The sequence below is a fragment of the Erinaceus europaeus genome, chromosome 10 (genome assembly GCF_950295315.1).
Source record: "Erinaceus europaeus chromosome 10, mEriEur2.1, whole genome shotgun sequence".
In the NCBI taxonomy this organism is placed as follows: Eukaryota; Metazoa; Chordata; class Mammalia; order Eulipotyphla; family Erinaceidae; genus Erinaceus; species Erinaceus europaeus.
Window position 1 is genome coordinate 98,527,367 of NC_080171.1, and position 21,892 is coordinate 98,549,258.

The following is a 21,892-nucleotide window of genomic DNA, read 5'->3' on the forward strand; positions in this document are numbered from 1 at the left end:
TTAGCTTTGTGCCACCTGCGCTTAACCCTATGCACTACTGCCTGACTCCCCCATGATAATTGTTTAATGGTCTCTCTCTCTCTCTCTCTCTGTCTCTCTCTCTCTCTCTCTCACACACACACACACACACACACACACGCCTTCAGGGGTGTGTGTAAAATAGAGGAATCTGAATAAACCCTATGAATTGTACAAATGTTCCTGATGGGGATAGCTTTGGCAAGATATGACCATTAGGGCAAAACTGGGTGAGTTGACAATGAGATCTATTATTTTTTACAACTGAACATGAATCTACAATTACCTCATAAAATAAAAAATTCAATTTTAAAAAAGAAATCCTTGGGCTGGGGAGGTAGCATAATGATTAAGTAAAAAGACTTTCATACCTGATGGAACCAGGCCCAAATCCAAGATGGCTTCATCTCATAGACGGGATAGGAGCAGTCTTCAGACCCTCTGGGTAACGAGGCTGCAAGCCCTTCCAGGAGAGGGATCCCAGTACCACCATAAGCTAGAACTGAACAATCCTCTGATAAAATATAAATAAATAGTTAATATAATAAAAATACAAAATCTACACATGTCTTCTAAAGAAGACACCTTGGCCATTGACTCCTGAGTTAAAATTGGTCACAAACCAATTATCCTCTAAAGCTCTTTCAGGTTGTGATCATACCAATTTGTCATCTGAATATACAAAATAGGCTATACATCTCATTTCTAGAGCTGGCCCATCTGTAGCCACATGCAGCTACTAAACCCTTGAAACATGGCCAGTCCTAACTGATATGCGCTGTTAGCAAAATTCACACCGATTTTCAACACACAAATAAGAGAATGTAGCAGCTTGTAAATTTTTCATATTGACTCCATGTCAAAATGATGACATTTTGACATATTAGATTAAATAATATATTTTATTAAAATTAATTTCTTAATGCAAAAATATCTTAGCACAACTCCTAAAAATTTCAATAACAAGTATTTTATATCTTTCTATTAGATAGCACTGCCCCAGAACAAAGTATATAGAATTATCAGATCTTGAAGTTTCCAAGAGCAATGCAACCCTTGGTTTACATCACCTTTCTGATGCCCTAACTCTATTATCTCAAACTGCAGGGCCCAGGGTCAATTCTATGTGTGTGTCAGAAACCAATTGAACTCCCAAGGCTAGGTTCAAGTTTTCCCCAAAGATCAAGGCATGACCAGTGCAGCCCAGAGGGTGACACAGTGGATAGAAGTGGACTCTCAAGTATGATGTCCCAAGTTCATAAAACAAACAATCTCATGTTCTTTCTGGAAGGTTCCTCATAGGTGGCTCAGAGGATCAGGCACAATGTTAGTTCCTTCTATTTTGAAGCCATTCCATAAGTCATCTCTTCAGAGATGTTTTTTGGACACCCACAATCATTTCATATGTCACTGGCCCCTCCTGTCTACACTCAAGGTCCACACAGGAACTATAAGACAATACCTCACCCAGGCAGAGCCATGCTCTACTCACCTTCTGCCCTGGGGCTTCTTGCAGGACTCTGTAGTGAAAACCCACTTGGAACCCACACATTTGCAATGCAAACATTCAAAAGAGATAGCACCCAGTGGGGCAAACTTTAATCATGTAATATATGTAGGGGGTAAGACTTTGATCATTGGGGACTGAAGTTTGTGGGCAAACCTTATCCTGTCTGACCCAGATGGACAGCTCTAAAATGTGTTCCACCTGTCCTGTGGGGCTGAACACCCATTGTCTCCAGAGAACAGTGGCCAGCTTGATGGCACAGCCTCATGGTATACATGGATCACAGCCCTCTAGGAAGCCCTCTAGGAAGTATCCACACTGAAGTCTTTACCTCAGACCCAGATTTATGGGGAACCCAGGGGACCTCCCAAGGCCAACACGCTATTTGCCCATTTCAGCACTCTTTCTAGCATCATCGTTGCTTCTGACAAGTATGCCCATTTATCAGTTGAGTTGTATTTTCCTCTATCCCTTACTAGACTGCAGTCACCCTTTCACCCAATGCCTGCAACTGAGTCTAATGCAAACGTGGGAGGGGCATCTATCCTTCATGATGCAAAGGAATGGCCCCCACCCACTTCTCATTCAGAGAGTTAGACTGAGAAACCCAGGCTCTCCTTTCGCCAGTTGTAATCACATATGTTTAGAATTGAATAGCTAGTAAGCTAGTGGGTCTTCAATCTAAACAAAGAAGATGCTGAGGGGCCAGGTTGTGGTGCACCTGGTTGAGCACACATGAGCTGGTCCCCACCTACCGAGGGAAAGCTTTGCAAGTGGTGAAGTAGTGTTGTAGGTGTCTCTCTATCTCTCTTCCTCTCTATCACCCCTTTCCTTCTTGATTTCTGGCTGTCTCTGTCCAATAAATAAGAAAAGATAATTTAATATAATATGGGAATCAGAGGTTGAATATGGGCCCCAGATCAAATCAATAGAATGTACAGTTAACAATATTTGTATACTTTTCCCATAAGCAGGAGTTAGTCTCTTCCCTGATACAGCTTTCTAGTCTTATTTCCAGCTCCAACACCATCTCTCCAGACAGAGCCTTTGGCCCACCTGCATGTTAGCTGTCGGGCTTAGGCAAAAATTAGTAAAGTCATGGGCCCCTGAAATACAGCTAAAACAGACCTGCTAGCCTTTTCCTAAATGGAGACCCCAGATCTCATCGACTATAGTCTTAGCTTTAGATTCCTGATTATTAAATGATTTGTTCTCCTTTATATCTTAATGTTTTTTCAGCCACCAAGTTACAGATGCTACCATGACGCCAACCTGACTCCACTGGATGGATGACCTCACCAATGTACCCTGGAACCCACCTCCCCAAACCCCTGCTCCAATAGGGGGGAAAAACAGGGTAGGAGCATGCATGGATTGACCTGCCAAAGCCCATGTCCAGAAGAGAAGCAATTATAGAAGTCAGACCTTCCACCTTCTGTACCCCATAAAGATCCTGGATCCATGCTCCCCGAGGGATAAAGAACAAGAATTGTGTAGAATTGTACCCCTCTTACCCTATGGTCTTGTTGATCATTATTAGAGAGAGAGGACCCCATTTAAAGGACAGAGTGTTTGTGGAATGTGTCCTCAACCACCCACCCCACTCCACCTCACCCCTGCTACACAGGGTAGTAGGGCCCAGAACATGAGGATTTGAATATTGGGCACCCCTAAAAGAGGTTGTGTGTCCCTGGACAACTGAAGTTCTCTCTCTTTCTCAACTATGATGAAACTAACACCCATCTCCTCAGGCAACAGGAGTGCACAACGAGAGCACATGTACAAAAGTTCTTCCGAAAGAATCAGACTACAAAAAATAGGGGAAGGGCTGTCTTATGTTGAATTCAACTCAAATTCAACTTAAAACAGAATTTTAGGCTCTGACTTTAATTGAAAACAGGGTGACCTGAGAGGTGCAGTGTATAAAGTATTGGATTCTAAGGGCTAGGTGGTGGCGCACCTGGTTGAATGCACACATTACAGTGCACGAGGACTTAGACTCAAGCCCCCGGCCCCCACCTGCAGGGGGGAAAGCTTCACAAGTGGTGAAGCAGGTCTGCAGAGTCTTTCTGTCTCTCTCCCTATCTTTCCCTCCCATCTCAATTTCTCTCTGTCTCTATCCAAGAATAAATAAATATACTTTTAAAAATAAATAAATAGGGAGTCTGGCAGTAGCGCAGTGGGTCAAGCTCACATGGTGCAAAGCGCAAGGACCGACGTAAAGGTCCCGGTTCCAGCCCCTGGCTCCCCACCTGCAGGGGAGTCGCTTCATAGGCGGTGAAGCATGTCTTTCTGTCTTTCTCTCCCCCTCTATCTTCCCCTCCTCTCTCCATTTCTCTGTTCTATGTAACAACAACATCAATAACAACAATAACTACAACAATAATAAAAAAACAAAGGCAACAAAAGGGGAAATAAGTAAATATTAAAAAATAAATAATAAATAAATTTTTGGATTCTGTTTTGTTTGGTTGGTTTGTTTTTCTTTCTTTTTTAATTGGATAGAACAGAGAGAAATTGAGAAGGGAGGGGAGACAGAGGGAGATAAAGATGGGTACCTGCAGACCTGTTTCACAACTAAAGAAGGTGGGGAACAATAGTTTGAACCTGGATCCTTATGCATGGTAATATGTGTTCTTAACTGGGTGCACCACCTGCCAGCCCCTAAATGTTGGATTCTGAAGCATGAGGTCCCAAGTTCGATCTCTGTCATCACAAGTGCCAGAGCGATGCTCTGGTTCTCCTCTCCTCCTCTCGTCTCCTCTCCCCTCCCTCCCCCTCCCCTCCTCTCCTCTTTCATTAATAAATAAATGTTTACCAAAGTAAATAAATAAATAAATGGAAGCAGGGCCCTTGATGATGTCATTAGTTAAGCTAATATGAGGTCAAATTGGTCTAGAGAAGCCCTAAATGCAATGATTTGATTTTTTTAGCAGAGGCTTTCTATAATGAATGATACCTTTCTTATTTTTTTTTTAATTTTTATTTGTAGAAATACTCTGGGCTCAAGTCGGGCGGTAGCGCAGTGGGTTAAGCACAGGTGGCACAAAGCACAAGGACTACAATAAGGATCCTGGTTCAAGCCCCCAGCTCCCCACCTGCAGGGAATTCACTTCACAAGCGATGAAGCAGGTCTGCAGGTGTCTACCTTTCTCTCCCCCTCTCTATCTTCTCTTTCTCTCTTCATTTCTCTCTGTCCTATCCAACAACGATGACATCAGTAACAACAACAATAAAAAAAAAAAGGGCAACAAAAGGAAATACTCTGGACTCAGCTTAGTGTTAAACAAGTGAGGGATTTGTTCATAAAAGCAATATCAAAGTGATCAAGTGAAAAGGCCTAACTATGAAAGCTGTTGGAAACCAAAGTTCTGTTGGCTAGCTACCCGTGAAACCAAAAGCCCAGCGATCAGGAAGTACGCCAGTCAGTGAATGCCATGAAGGAGATGATCCCAAGAGAGCGAGCTGCCCCAGGTTCCTGTTTATATAGTCCCTTGTACCCATAACCCCTTGTGCGATTGCACAGATCATAGAATCCATCGCCAATCTCAACGTCAGCCGTGTGCGGTGCCCAACTTCCGGTCGCCCACCAGTATACTGTGTCACAACATTTAGTTATAAAATAGAAATATTGACAAGACCGTAGGATAAGAGGTACAATTCCACACAATTCCCACCACCAGAACTCTGTATCCCATCCTTTCCCTTGATACTTTTCTGTTCTTTATCCCTCTGGGAGTATGGACCCAGGATCATTATGGGGTGTAGAAGGTAGAAGGTCTGACTGGTACCTTTCTAAAAGAAAGGAGGGCAGCATTAACACATGCAGACCCAGGATGCACACACAGAGGGGAAGGTCACGATGACAGTAGAAGAGTGAAGCAGCCAGGAGACACCAAGAATTGCTGGCAAATAAGAGAGGCACCTGCAACAATTTCCCTCTTTGAAAGAACTACCCCTGTCCACAGCTTGCTTTCAAACCCCAGAGACTGTAAGAAAATAAATGTGTGGGGAACTGCGTGATGGTGCACCCAATTAAGTGCCCATAGTACCATGCACAAAGACTCAAGCAAGGACTGGAGTTCGAGTCCCAACTTCCCACCTGCATTGGGGACACTTCACAAGCAGTGAAGCAGGCCTACAGTCCTCTCTCTCTCTCTCTCTCTCTCTCTCTATCCCCCTTCTCCTCTCAATTTCTCTCTATCCTATCAAATAAAATGGGGGGATAGCTGCTGTGGATTCGTAGTACAGGCACTGAGCCCCCGTGATAACCCTTGAGGCAATAAATAAATAATAAATGCGTGGAGGTTGTGGTCATCCTGCACTGTGGTGACAGTGGACTGTGGTTCAGGGAGGTACCCAAATCCTGAGAGGACACAAACAGATGTACACTCTAGCCTGCTGCCTGCAACTCAGGAGCCCAAGAAGTGTCTGGAGCTTGAGGCTTGCCTTCACGGATCGGAGAGAAAGACAACATATCCAGGATGTCTCCAGGCACTCTGTCTGCTTTGCTCAGGGGGAGTCCTGACATCCCAGGATTTACCTACATTGTGGTTTGCACCCCTGGCACTGCCTGTGACCCCTGCCACCAGGAGTCTGGGATGGCACAGCACACAGCACCCTTCGTGGACTGAGTCAGTCCACCTGTGTCTCTGGGTGCTGAGTCCACACTGAGTCCACAGTGTGTAGAGGGGAAGGGCCGGGTGTGGTCCCCAGGCTGCCCTCTTCCCAGTAGAGTAAATCACCTGGCCCAGGCGCCTCCCCAGTTCACCACGAGCATTCACAAGCTGGAGAGGGTGAATGGCCTGCAGAAACTGCTCTGGGGAAGCCGGGACAGCCAAAGGAATCACCGCACATGGAAAGCAGAGAAAGAGGAAAATCCATTTGGGGCCAAGAGCTCTCTCTGAACTTTGTCCTTTTCTCAAGCAAAAGAAAATATTATTTCACCCTCTAAAGAACCACACATAATAACAGGCGAAATGTCAAGACCAATGTTGATATAAACCTCCAAGGAAAACAAACATCTCCGCACCTTCCCCGTGGCCTTCCCACCTCACCCTGCTCAGCTAGTTTAAACACTGGGCAAAGGGGAGGCGGGGAAGCGGGAGAAGCAGCCTGGCTGAGAGATACATGAGGCAGGCTGGGTCTCCCCTTAGAAGTCCATTCAGAGAACCTGGCCTGGGAAGTACACAAGAATACCACTGCTGCTCACCAGCTGTGTGACCTTGGGCAAATAGCCTGACCTCTCTGGGCTGAGTTTCCTTGTTGGCAAATAGGAAGGATGGCATGGGATAAATGCAGACATGGCACCAAGCATGGTGCCCAGTAGAAGGCTGAATAAAAGCAACCATTGTGACTGATCTTTACTCTGCCCTGCCCAAACTCTTGAAGTCCAAGGAGACAACAGGAAGAGAAGCCAGGAGCTCTGCCTGTCAGAGAAACCTCAAAGTTGCAAGACTGGACCCCTCGCCCCCAGAGCTAAGGGATACTGGTCTAGCCTCCCTTGTGATCACTTCATTTAAATTCATGCAGTTACTGTGGAGAGCACCACCCTCACATTGCAAGATAGGAAGCAGAGGTAAAGAGGTGAGGAGATTTGTTCAAGGCAGAAGGACTAATTTAAAGCCATGTGCTTATCTGGCTCCAAAAACCTCGGGCAGGGATGACCCTGCCTCAGCTAGGAACCTGGAAGCCTCCTTCTAGCCCCAAACGCCACAGGACTCCACATTCTGGGATGGGTGTTAGGGAGAAGTAAGACTCTACTACCTAAAAGACCCACAAGTTTGACTCTGACTTCATACCTCAGTTCAGCAGCCTCCTAAACTCTCCCCTCCCCACTAAACGATCCTCTGAACTTTCAGAGTTTCCCCCCACCCCTCTCTTTTCTTTTGTAATTAAAGGCAATCCACCAGATGTGGATGTGTGTTGAAGTCTTTTTTCGTGCAAGACCCCAGGTTGAGAACTACATTAAATCTGCCCTGAGCCAAGCTTAGAACCTCCCAGTCCAGTGGAGCAGCTGTGATATTAGGGGACTGTTAGCATATATTTTCCTGGTGCCTGTGCATGCTCTGAGAGAACTGTGAGAGAAGGGGAGCTGGGCAGTGGTATATCTGGTTAAGTGCACATATAACCATGTGCAAGGACCAGGGTTTGAGCCCCTACTCCCTTCCATGCAGGGGAGATGCTTCACAAGCAGTGAAGCAGGTCTTCAAGTGTCTATCTTTCTCTCTCCCTCACTATCTCCTCTCCCTATTTCAATTTCTCTGTCCTGTCAAATAAAATATAAAGAAAAAATAATTTTTTAAAATAGCTTCTGGGAGCAGTGGATTCATTGTGCCGGCACTGAGCTCTAGTGATAGAAAGAGAAGAAAAGACATTCCTCCTAGACAGTGGCATCTGAGTGAAGACTCAACAGTGAGCAGAGGTGTGCTGCCCAGAGAAGAAGGTTAGAGGCAGCAGCAGCGGGCACAAAAGCATGGAGGCACAGTGGAGCCACACATAATTCACACTGATGTCAATTGTGTAAGGTGGCAAGAAAGGGTAATGAATTCATTCAAGGTCCCCTAGGATAGCAGAACTGAGAGGGCTGGCAAAATATTTCACCTGGATGGTTCACCTGCTTTGCCATGCCTGCAACCCAGGTTTGAGCCCAGCCTCTACTGCACTGGAAGCCACTTCAGTGCAGTGTTGTCTTTCCCTCTCTCTATCCATATATCCCCACCTCCCTGTTTCTGTATTTCTATCTTAAAAAAAAAAGTCAACCCAAAGTGATAAAGCCATGGTGAATATAAAAAAAAAAAGTGGGACAGAGATGCTGGCAGTCATGCAGGTGTTACCTAAGAGCAGGGCTACCCAAGACATGCACAGGTAGAAGGGATAGGACTTGATACCTGGCAGGAAGCAGGAGTGGGGAGTGAAGCAGAAGAGCCAGATGTCCACAGATGGTTGGGAACTGACAGTGGCATCACCTCCTGAGACAGGCACCCACTGAGTTAGTAGCTAGTTGGAAGCTCAGGGTCAAGGCAGGGTTTTTATTCCCAAATGAGAGACTGGAAAGTCTGCCAGTGTTCATTAGCTCAAGTCACAGGAGCTGAAGGGTCACTGGAGGTGAGGAAGTCCCTTCAGATGTGCCAATGTTGGGGCAAAATCCTGTGGAAGTGTGGCGGTGCATGTAGATGGAGGGACAGAGTGAGGAGTTGAAAGGGTTCACATGGAGAGAAGTGGATGAGACATGAATCCCAGTGGGACATCAGTGCCAGGCTGTGGCACTCTATGGGCTACACTGAATACCCTGGTACTGCAGCAGAGAGGTGAGGAGGCTGGCATCCCAACCTTGCCCCTCCCCCAGCATTGTGACCCCCATGCCCCCCACATCCCTGTCCTCTCATCCCCAAGGCCCTGAGAGTAGCCTGTCCCTGCCCTGCAAAGACAAATGCACGAAAGGCATTCCACACGGACCAGGGTGAGCAGAGGGGCTCAGTAAATGCTCTCAAATAAGAATAATAAATAATGAGCAGCTATCGAAGGGTTTGGGAGCTGGGAAGTGACAAGGTCAAATCTGTATTTTACAAAGACCCCGCTGGAGGAGGAGGTAGCCTTGGGGAGAAACTAAAAGGTCATGCACTTCTGGAGGTATTTCTCTGAAGTCTGTGGGAAGTTTGTAGTGTCGGGTTAAAGAGTTTATTGGTTCCATGTTTGGTTTTTGATTCTGCTGCTTCCTCGGGTCCTCACACATCCGATGCCTGTCTTCCTGGCCTGCTCACAACTGGTCTGCGTTGGGGTAAGTTGGGTCTACTTAGAGTCTACTTTAAACTAGGTAGAAGGTTGTAGAGATAGCATAAGTTATGCAAAGGATTTTTTTTTAAACTTTTAAAAAATATTTTATTTATTCCCTTTTGTTTTTGTTGCCCTTGTTTTATTGTTGTAGTTATTATTGTTGTTGTTATTGATGTCGTTGTGTTGGATAGGACAGAGAGAAATGGAGAGAGGAGGGGAAGACAGAGAGAGGGAGAGAAAGATGGACACCTGCAGACTTGCTTCACAGCTTGTGAAGCGACTCCCCTGCAGGTGGGGCGCTGGGGGCTCGAACCGGGATCTTTACGCCGGTCCTTGCGCTTTGTGCCACGTGCGCTTAACCCATTGCGCTACTGCCCGACTCCCTTTTTTTTTTAATATTTTATTTTGCAAAAGATTTTTATGCCTAAGGCTCCAAGGTCCCAGATTTAATCATCAGCACCATCAAAAGCTCTGGTAAAAATAATAATAATAATAATAATAATAAATAATAAAAAATTAAAATTAAAATTAAATGGAATTTAAATCTGGAGTGTAGATTTGGAGGGAGAAGAGGATGATAACCTGGGCTAGCAAGGAAAAGGGGATCCAGTGAACCTGGGAGAATATAATTGGAGAGGGCTGGTAGACCCAATGGGAGAGGGCCTAGGGCGCTTCCTTGTGAACCCAGGCCTTTTGCACAGGCAAGGGCTTCAGTCAGGGTCAGCCCTCCTCACATGACTCTCAACTTTGCCCCTTTGGCAATAGCATTGGCACATCTTATAGGAGACTCCTAGAGCTGACAGGAAAGGCCCAAGGGAGAAGGGGAGGTGAGATGGGCAGCAGCAGTAAAAGCAACAGCAAAGATTACCATCAGCTTCTTCTATGCACCAGGCTCCCCTTCAGTCTGCAGTGAAACACCACCATTAGCCCATTACACAGTGCAGGAGACTGAGACTCAGATGCTACTGATGCCACGCCCCAACTTGGGTTAGAGGCCCTTGGAAGGGACACCTGCTCTTATCCATCCTGCTGCAGGTGCCCTGGTCTAAAAGCCTGAGGCACTGCTTCCTCCAGGAAGTCTCAAGGAGACTGAATTCCACTTCCTGTAACTCAGATGCAAGTTTCAGTAGAAAATACCCAGGGAAGCAAGCTGTCTCCCATTCCAGTTAACCACTAACCTGCTGTGTGACCTCAGGCAAGGCTTGCCCTCTCTGAACCTTGACTGCTTCTTCCACAGTCAGATGTGGCTCAGTGTCTGGTCCCAAGGGGGGCCTGTTTGGTGGATTTCCCTGGATCCTGCCTATCTGGGGCCTCGCACACAGTAGGCAATCCACAGAGGCCCAAGCCCTCTTCCCGGGGCTTCCCTGTCAGGGATGATTATCTCCATGGAATCCACGCTGTGAAAATAAACATGAACTCAAGTGGCCCGGTCTCCGTGGCAGCCAAGGGGAAGCTCGGTCCCCAGCCTGTGTCTGTTCTGGGCAAGAACAAAAGTTTCCCTGTGAAGTTGCCCCCCACCCCCACTTCCCTTCTGGAGCCAGCTGGGATGGGGAGGAGGGAAGAGTCCCAGGGCTGCAGCCTGGCAAGCACAGCTGCCAGTCAAAATCCAGCTCCATTCATTCCCACAGGGCCCAGCCACACCCCCAGGACTAAGGCAGGTGAAGGGCATGGAGCCTCCAGGGACAGAAAGTCTGGGAGGAGGACTGGAGGGAGAGCAAATGATTCCCAGGGTTGGCTCTGGTTGGTGTGTGCAGAGAGTAGATGTAGACAGGAAGAGCCAAATTAGCCTCTCACAGAGCCATGTCCACTGACACATCTCACATGTCTTCACCCACTAGCTGCCCTCATCAGAGCTTTTCAGATCACGGGAGCTGGCAGCAAGTGGGCTAGGCCTAGAATTTAGGGCAGAATGGAGAGAAATGGCATATATTCTGAACCTATCACAATTGGTCCTGGGCCGGTGTGGTTCTCTCCGAACCTCTCTGTCTCTGCATCTGCACCCCAGAATGGACCGACCACCTGGCTGGGGCTAAGGCTCAGCTGCCACATATGTGCTCGGAAGCTCTGTGTGACTACTGAGGTCCAGGCAGTGTCCAGAGTGGGCATGAGGCACAACATGGCAGGCCCAGATGTGTGAGAGCCTACTATAAAGAGGGACAAGGGGTCAGGGATGATGGAAGAAAAGGGGGTCCTAAGATAGGAGTCCAAACCACTGCAGCAGACTCAGCCCAAGGCCTGAGGCACAAGGCTCGGTGGGATCTATATCCATGCTCTGTGTGGTGGGATAGCCATCTCCCCACGATCATGCACACAATGCCCCGAACATAAAGATTGCTGTCTCTTCTTCTCTACCTCTAAAATATGGAGTATTCAGGAAGACATTAGTACTTGAGGCCAAGTTCATTCTCTCACACTAAATTTTTTTTTAAAAATTAAACATTTCCATGTCAGGGAGATGGCACATGGGTTATGGAGATTTTCATCCTACGTTCAGCGCCCAGCACCGCTATAAGCCAGAGCCATGCAGTGCTGTGGTAAAGGAGAGAAAAAAAAAAAAAAAAAAAAACCAATCCAAGCAACAGCTCATTTAGTAGAGCACATACTTTACCATGTGCTAAGACCTTGGTTTGAGCTTCCAGCACCACACAGGAGCACCATGTAAAAGAGAAACATCACAAGCAGTGGAGAAGCAGTGTGGTATCCCTGCTCTCTGACTCTGCCTGTGTGTGTCTGTGTTTCTTTCTTTCTTTTCTTTTTTTTTTTTTTACCAGGTGTGCAGGGAATTGAACCTAGGACTTCGAAGCCTCAGGCATGACAGTCTGTTTGCATAACCATTATGCTATCTACCCCTGCCCTGTGTCTGTGTTTCTGTGAGTGAAATAGGAAAAAGAAATAAAAGTCCACTGTGAGTGGAATAATTGCATAGGCACAAAGCCCTTGGGAAGCCACCGCAAAGTCCTGATGCCCTCCCCCCAATTTTTTCCAATATCTAAAGATCATGATTTCTTTTTTCTTTTTCTTTTTTATTTATTCCCTTTTGTTGCCCTCGTTTTACTGTTGTAGTAATTATTATTGATGTCGTTGTTGTTGGATAGGACAGAGAGAAATGGAGAGAGAAGAGGAAGACAGAGAGAGGTAGAGAAAGATAGATACCCGCAGACCTGCTTCACCGCCTGTGAAGCGACTTCCCTGCAGGTGGGGAGCCCGGGGCTCAAACCCGGGGTCCTTGCGCTTTGCACCACCTGCGCTTAACCCGCTGCGCTACTGCCTGACTCCCTCTTTTTTCTTTTTCTTTCTTTTCTTTTTTTTTTTTTTTTGCCTCCAGGGTTATCAATGGGGTTCGGTGCCAGCACTATGAATCCACTGCTCCTGGAAGCTATTTTCCCCATTTTGTTGCCCTTGTTGTGGTTGTTATTGTTGTTATAGCTGTTGCTCTTTTTTTATTTTTTTATTTATTCTTAATAGTTTGTTACAAGATTGTAAGATGACAATGTATAGTTCCACACCCACCACCAAAGTTCTGTTAATCTGTAAAATTCTTTGACTGCACTCCTCATCTTACAAACTGATCATCAAGAATTATAAAACGGATAAGAAATAGATCAGCTAGAGTCTGCAAAAATAGTACACTTGAGCAGTGTGCTTGCTCATGTGGTCACGGGCACAGTCCATGAAAGTGTCTAGAAGGAAAATATCTACTTAATCCTACAAGGTGAAATTGGGAATAATGTACAGCTTCCCCCCCACTCCGTAATCTTTTTGGGTTTTCTGCATTGTTTTGTTTTTCTACAGTCACAAAAACAATATAAACAACTTTCATTTACAACGTGTGTGCTTTGTATCAGATAGAGCAGTTCATTAAGAGCTTCTTATATATTTCCTTGTTTAATTCCGTCAACAATTCTAAGAGACAGGTTCTACTACTTTATCAGAGAGGATGCTTTTAAATTTTATTTGTATATATATTATTTATTTATTTTCCTCTTTTGTTACCCTTGTTTTTATCATTGTTGTGGTTATTATTGTTGTTATTGCTGGATAGGACAAAGAGAAATGGAGAAAGGAGGGGAAGACTGAGATGAGGAGAGAAAGATAGACACCTGCAGACCTTTGTCACTGCTTGTGAAGTGGCCCCCCTGCAGGTGGGGAGCCAGGGGCTCGAACTGGGATCCTTACGCCAGTCCTCAAGTTTCACACCATGTACGCTTAACCCACTGTGCTACAGCCCAACCCCCTATGTATTTGTTTTTAATAAGTGAAAAGCCAGAGTACCACACAGCTCTTGCATATGTGGTGCCATGATCAAAATGAAGAACTCATGTGTGCAAGTCCCTTACTTCATTGTTGTGCCAACTCCCCACACCCCTATCAGGCAGGATTCTTCCAAAATTTTTAAATATGAAAGAGTATTCAACTCAAATCAGCTTAAGTTAAAATAAAAAAGTAAAAGAACAGAGGATTGGGATGCATGTCTTGCCATGTACATGGTCCAGTTTTAAGCTATGAGAACGCTGTGGCACTAGGGAAAGCTCTGGTATAATGGTCTCTCTCCCTCTCACCCACCTCATTGTGAACAAGGTGGCTTGAGGGAAGCAGCTACCAATCACACCCTTATAATCATAAGGCTGTGGAAAATAAAGGGGTCACAAGCTAACAAACAACCCCAAGACCCTGGGAGGTGACTCAGTTAAAGTGTTGGACTCTCAAGTATGAGGTCCTGAGACTCCAGAATTCCATGTGCCAGAGTGATGAGCTGGTGCACTAGCAATCTCTAGCTAGCTAGCTCTCCTCTCAGTACATACATACATACATACATACATACATACATACATACATACATACATGCACGCATATGTCTTGAAAAAGAAATAAAACAAGCAAGGACACTGCACTGAACAGACTTGAGTCTCATGACCACTCATGAACCAATCTCTGTGTGCACTTACTGGGCTAAGCCCAGGTCACCTGACCCATTCATGGAGCCAAGTAGTGAAATCATAATTCAGAGTAAGACAGAATTCTTCTCCCAAATAAAATGCAAAAACAAAAGGTGATGAGTGTTGGGGGAAATTGTCTTCCACAGCTGTCATCTGTGACTTCATGATAAAAACACTAGAGCTCTGAGTGGAAACACAGTTTATTCAAAACCTTACAAGTAATAAGTAAGGCCTAACTTGAAAAACTGAATTTACTTATTACATAATATTATGTATTACCTTCCATGATTACTGATATAGTGTTTTGATTAACTTGGAAATGAAAATAAAGTCATAAGCCTCCATCAGTGGGATCAGAGAACTTGAATGCTGAATATATGACATAAGAAACACCTGTGCCCAACACTTCCTTCCAAGATGGTGGAAGGTGCTTCACATATTTCAAGACAAGATTCCCAGAATATCTGACTCTAATGAATGACAAGTGCAGATGTGGACAAGGTGGGGTAGAAGAAAACTTCTAAACACATAATAAGAATAGCTGATATTTATTGGTGACTTATCACATGCCAAGCATCATATTATTGGTTCTTCATAGCCACCAGTGCAGGTGGGAACACTGCTGCCTGTGTTACAGATGGGGAACTGAAACACAGGGAGGTGGCATTCCCTACCAAGGTCACAAAGCCATTGCCAATGGACCCAGACTGACCTTGATTTTGACTACAAAGTCAGCTCTTAATCACATACTCTGATGTCTGTATCTTAATTCCTCTGTGGCTGCGAAAGAATTTTAGTAGTACCTGTAGAAATCAGAAAGTTAGAAAGCCAATCTGCTGATAACATAGTTCTGAATATCAAAGGAGTCAAGGGAGGCTCTGGCTGACATCCTCCCTCAATGCCCTGGGAATTTCAGGGGAAGGATTATGCAATGGGGACTGAGGCACACAGTCTAGCAAACTGCTAAATATTCCTCCCATTGTGAATGCAGACTTAAGCTTGAGTTTATGATTATTTTATACGATAAAGGGTATCATCACTAGTGAAAATAAATCCAAGTGCTAAATAGACATGTTCAGAAGAATGTTCAATTAGGAAAATATTCATGATAAACTGTTAGTGATTTTTAATGCAAACTACACATATATAGATACATAATTTACATTAAAAATGCAATATATATGGCATAATCTCAAGTGTTCTTTCCTTTAAAAAGATATTCATGTATAACGAAACTAAAGGGGGAAACATAAAGGCTAACTCTGGGGGCTAGTATGACATATTCTTTTTATTTTCTCATAATTTCTAAATGTTCTGTAATGAAGTGTATTATGTCCATAATTTAGAAGTCTTTGAATTTCTTTTTAAGGGTTTTGGAGGAAAAGAGGCATATAAGACTTCATAACAATTCCAAGTTTTGTTTTGCTTTTAACTTTTGCTTGTCTACGTATTCAACAAATATCCACTGATTTCTGTCTGCTCTACAGGCTCAAGATCAGAGTGGATCAGACACAAGAGCCCCTTGAAAATTTCTCTGTATGGTGGTGGTCAGACAATCCAACACCATAAATATGTGCTCACACATGAATGCACTCTAGGTGTGAGCCTGGAGAAGACAGGAGTGTGTCTGGTTTATATTAATACCCCAGCACCTGGAGTGAGGTCGGAAACAGAGTTAAGTGTTACAGAAAGACTGATGAACAGGTGAAACTAGGGAGATGTGCATTCCATTCCCAGCTCAGTGAGTTCTAGTTCCAACTTCGGCAGAATGAAAAGATAAGAACTAGCTCTGGGGGTTAAAGGCTCAGTTAGCAAGTAGAAAAATATTTATACAATGCCTAGAAACAGTGCCATGTCCTTGACAAAGAATGAAATGATTCATTTCAAATTGGATAGTTTATTACACTACAAAGTCTGGAGCCAGGCTTTTGTCTGTAACTATGGAACTTGACTAGAAAGAATCTTAGGGGATAGGAAGATAGCACAATGGTTATGAAAAAGACTTTCCTGCCTGAGGCTTTGAGGTTCCAGGTTCAAAGCCTGGCATTACCATAATCCAAAGCTGAGCAGTGCTCTGGTGTTGTTGGTCATAGTAGTAGTAATAACAAAACAAAACTCACAAGTCAAATAACATTAGTACAATGGTTAAAGTGCCGGACTGTGAAACACAAGGTCCTGAATTCAGTCCCTGGCAATGGATATGGCAGAGTGATGCTCTGGTTCTCTCTCCATCTCTCTCTTTCTCAGTTATAAATAAATATAACTTTCTTTAAAAAGATAAAAGAAATTTAATTTATAATGTGTAGGTAAGTTTATAGTCTATATTCTCATTTGTCTAGAAAAGAGAGGTTGTAGTCCAGGGAGATATTTTAACATTAGAGCACAAGACTTGCCTGCCCGAGGCCCTGGGTTCAATCCCTAGCACCACCTTATGGCAGACTTAAGCAGTGCTCTCTGGCTTCTTTCTCTCTCTTCCTTTCTATCTCTTATACAGTAAATAGATAAGCCTCTTTTTAGAAAATGAGAGATGAAGCATTACACATTAAAACAAAATGGCAAACAAACAAAAAGTGAAGCAAAACCCGTTACCTGACAGGAGAGGGAGCAAAGATGACAGAGAAAGTAAAATGCTTGCAATATTCCATGCACTAGACACCTGACTCAGAAACTAGGCAACTATCTTACATATCTATAAAACAATATTAAAATTTTAAATTCCAAATACTAAAAGCAAAACAATCACAAAGCAAACTCGTGACAGGTTGATGATAACCACAGGGAAAGAAATTACTCCAAGTGACTAACACAGTAATTTTGCCTGTCCTTCCCTAAGAAGATGTTCCCTAAAGACAAAAGTAAACTGCAGAAGGAAAATATTGATGCTCATATTCCTAATGGTATTGGGATTCTTATCTAAGAGCATTATATGAAAGTGGGATAGAGCAAATGAGTCTCTTATGGGAGACTAGGGGCATAGGACACAGAGCACAAGAGAAAGAATATACTAATCTAAGATGAATGTGGCTCCACACACAAACACCATCACACTGAGTCAAAATTAGAAGTGTCACTGAAGATTCCTGATGTGCTTTAAAAAAATAATACAGGAAGGGGGTCAGGTGGTAGCGCAGGAGGTTAAGCGCATATGGCGCAAAGCACAAGGATCCCGGTTCGAGCCTCCAGCTAGCCACCTGCAGGGGAGTCACTTCACAAGCGGTGAAGCAGGTCTGTAGGTGTCTTATCTTTCTCTACCCTTCTCTGTCCTCCCCTCCTCTCTCCATTTCTCTGTCCTACCCAATAACAATGACATCAATAACAACAACAATAATAACTACAACAATGATAAACAACAAGGGCAACAAAAGGGGGAAAAGTAGGCTCCAGGAGCAGTGGATTCGTGGTGCAGGCACCAGACCCCAGCAATAACCCTGGAGGCAAATAATAGTAATAATAATACAGGGGCCGGGTGGTGGCACACCTTGTTGAGAACACATTGTAATGTGCAAGGACTAGTGTTCAAGCCCCTGGTCCTTACCTCCAAGGGAAAAGCTTTGCAAGTGGTGAAGTAGCACTGCAAGTGTCTCTATCTCCCTCCCTTGCCCTCTCGATTTCTGGCTGTCTCTATCCAATAAATAAATAAAGATAATAATTTTTTGAAAAAATATTTTAAAATACACAATTTTACATTTGCAAAGAAAGTTAAGCAAAAAATAAAGAGTTCCCATATACCTCTTCATCTCCTCCAGTTTCCACAATTACTACCATCTGGTATCGGTAAAAGCACACTATTTACCAGTAGTGAACCAATACTAACACATTATATAAAACAACAGTCCATAGTTTCCACTGGGGCTCCCTCTTGATGGTGTACATTCTATGGGTTTGGTTAAATGCATAATGGCATTTTGTCCATCACTGTAATATCATGCAGAGTAATTTAAGTGCTCTGAAAATCCTCTTCATTCTGTTTATCTTCACATACACACATACACCAGCCCCTAGCAATCACTGATCTTTTTACTAACTTCATAGTTTCGCCCCTTCCAGAATGTTGTATGGCTCTAATCATGCATTATGTGTTTAGTCTTTTCAGATTGTCGTCTTTCATCTAGCAATATGCATGGTTTCTCTTTTTTTCCCTTCTCTTTCTTAAAATATTTATTTATTTATTTATTCCCTTTTGTTGTCCTTGTTGTTTTATTGTTGTAGTTATTATTGTTGTTGTTATTGATATCATTGTTGTTGAATAGGACAGAGAGAAATGGAGAGAGGAGGGCATGACAGAGAGAGGGAAAGAAAGACAGACACCTGCAGACCTGCTTCAACGCTTGTAAAGCGACTCCCCTGCAGGTGGGGAGCTGAGGGCTCGAACCCGGATCTTTACACCTGTCCTTGCATTTTGTGCCACGTGCGCTTAACCCGCTGCGCTACTGCCCGACTCCGCCCTCTTCTCTTTTTATGGTTTAATAGTGCATTTTTTTAGCCACTGAACAACATTCCACTATGTAGATAAATTCAGTTTGTTTACCCTTTCACCTGCTTAAGGACACCTTGGTTGCTTCCAAATTTTGGCAATTGTGACTCTTTAAAAAGAACAGCCATATTTCTTAGCTCTATCTGCTAAAAAATGTCTAGGAAAAAAAAATGATCAAATAAATAGCAGCTAGCATTGCTTAAATATTAGTTGTGGTCTATGCATACTGCTCCCAACTCAAATAAACTGGGATTCCTTGGAGAAATGAATGATTTCAGGCCTAAAGACGAAAAAGATTCTGGGACATCTTATTTTAAAAAGCAAGGAAGTCGCCACAGTCTACTGGTCTAAATCTCAGGAGACAACTGACTGGATGGGATAATTTGAGCATCAGTAAGAGTAATAATTGCAGGGGGGGGTCAGGCGGTAGCACAGTGGGTTAAGCACACATGGCTCAAAGCACAAGGACCTGTGTAAGGATCCTGGTTCCAGCCCCCAGCTCCCCACCTGCAGGGGAGTCGCTTCACAGGCGGTAAAGCAGGTCTGCAGGTGTCTTTCTTTCTCTCCCCATCTTCCTCTCCTCTCTCCATTTCTCTCTATCCTATCCAATAATGATGACATCAATAACAACAACAATAGTAACTACAACAACAATAAAACAAGGGCAACAAAAGGGGGGAAAAAAGAAAAAATTTTAAAAAGAATAATAATTGCAGGGGATTGAAACACATCAAATAACATTAACTCCCTATGTTTTAAATGGACTAAGAAAAAGAACTCAATATCAAATCCAAGTATGTTAGGAGATGAACTCATTATGTGAGAACTCTTAAGAATCAAGTCTTGGGCCAGAAAGATTGCTCACTAGGTAGACTGCATGGCCGCTAAGCACGTGACCCAGCCACATGTTCCACCACATGAAGGTGCCGTGGATTTGGGGAAGGTGTGATCTTGTGGCATCTCCCCCTATTTGAATGAGAAAACAATCCAAGAATAGTAAAATCATGAGGTCCCAGCTCTAAAATAAAATTAAATTAAAAAAATAAAAAGATGTATATGGATATATAGAGAGAATGTTATTGTATTGGACTTTAGGGTAACTAGAGAGTTGATGAAGATAAGTACTCCAGTTAATTCAGGCATAGTTCAAGATATGCATGTAGGTTCCAGACCACCACTGTAAGGCAAGTCACACAAATATTTTTGGTTTCCCCATGCTTACTGGGAAAATTATGTTTTTTTCTTCTAAAAATATGTTTATTTATTATTGGATGGAGACAGAGAGGAATTGAGAGGGGAGGGGTGACAGGGAAAGAGACAGAAGGACAGCTGCAACACTGCTTTATCACTCATGAATCTTTCTCCCTTCAGGGGGGGACCAGAGGCTTGAACCCAGGCCCTTGTGCACTGAATGTATATGCTTAACTATGTGCACCACCACCTGCCCCCACTGGGAAAATTATGCTTACACTATACTGTAGTTTACTAAGTGTGGAATATCAGTATCTTAAAAACAATGCACATGAAGTGCCAGGCATCGGCACACCTGGTTGGATACGCATGATACTATGCACAAGGACCAGGGTTTGAGCCCCTACTCCCTACCTACAGAGGGGAAGCTTTGGGAGCAGTGAAGGAGATCTGCAGGTGTTTTTCTCCCATTCTTTCTCTTCTTTTCCTCTCAATTTCTCTCTGTCCTATCAAATAAAATGGAAGGAAGGGAGGAAGAAGAAAGGGAAAGAAAGGCAGTCAGTCACCAGGAGTGGTGGATTTGTAATGCTAGCACCGAGCCCCAGTGATAACCCTGGTGACAATAAAATAACAACACAAGGCACAGACTTTAATTAGAAACATTTTATTGAGTAGTCTGGGAAGTGGTGCAATAGATAGAGCCTTGGAGTCTCAAGCACTGTTAGGTCCTGAGTTCAATCCTAGCATCTCATGTGTTAGAGCCCACCCCCACCCCACCTCTCTAATAAATAGTGACTCTTAAAAAAATCTTTAACAACTTCATTGCTTTTGCCCAGGAGGTTTCACAGCAGCTGACTTGTAAGCATGAGGCCACAAGTTCGATCCTCAGTATCATATATACAAGAGTGATGCCCTGGTTCTTTTTCTTTCTTTCTCTCTCTCTCTCTCTCTCTCTCTCTGTCTCCCTCCCTCTCTCCCTCTCTCCCTCCCTTCTTCCCTCTTCCTCTCTCCCTCTTCTCTCTCATACACATGTAAATAAATCTATTTTAAAATATCTCATTACTATAATAAGCTGACATAATTTGAGTCTTCAGTGAGTTATGATTTTTTTTTTCTGCTAGAAAAACTTGCCTCAGTGCTGATGGCTGACTGACCAAGATGGTGGTTGCTGAAGGGTGGGGTGCCTGTAGCAATTTCTTAAAATCAGACAACAAGGCCATACTGATTGGCTCTTCCTTTCAGCAGCATGTAATGGTTTTTGCTTGCATTTTACCCATGGTGGACCTTCATTCTAAACTGGAGACAGTCCTCTCAAACCTTGATGCTACTTTATCAGCTAGACTGATGTAACATTCAACAGTGTTCACATTCCATCTTCACCAAAAGTGGATTCCATTTTCTTTTTTCTTGTCTTTTCTTTTCTTTTTTTTTTTTAACCAGAACACTACTCAGCTCTGGCTTATGGTGGTGCTGGGGATTGAACCTGGGACTTCAAAACCTCAGGCATGAAAGTCTCTTTGCATAACCATTATGCTACCTACTCCTGCCCCATTCCATTTTCTAATCCACGTGAAATAACTCTTCAGCTGTTAAAGCTATATTATAATATTGAAGCAATTCAGAGCCCCGCCCCCACTGCACTGGAGAAAGATTTAGTTCTGTGACATCTTCCCCTCCCCCCCCAACACACACACACACACACACACACTATCTCAATCTGAAAATGTCAGTTTGGAATGGTGAAGCTCTGGTGACAACCGAAATAAAATTAAATAAATTCTAAAAAAAAAATTGAAGCACACCTTCAGGCTCTAGTTCTACTGCTAGTCTTCCTGATGTTTCCACATCTGAAAATAGTTCCTCCACTGAAGTCTTGAACCGTCAAAGTGTTGGAATTCACTTCCTCTAAACTCTTATTAACATTGATATTTCAGTTTCCTGTGAATCAGAAGTGTGTTTAATGGCTTTGAGAATAATAAATCCTTTCCA

General features: G+C 43.7%; 1 long non-coding RNA gene across 1 annotated transcript in view; it reads right to left on the minus strand.

Annotated features, from left to right (window-relative positions):
* Positions 1–21,892, minus strand: part of LOC132540917 (uncharacterized) — a 54,476-nt gene that overhangs the window by 11,838 nt on the left and 20,746 nt on the right. The window contains exon 4 of the long non-coding RNA XR_009552097.1: positions 390–532. This is a non-coding gene — a long non-coding RNA (uncharacterized LOC132540917). The remainder of the gene's footprint in view (positions 1–389; positions 533–21,892) is intronic.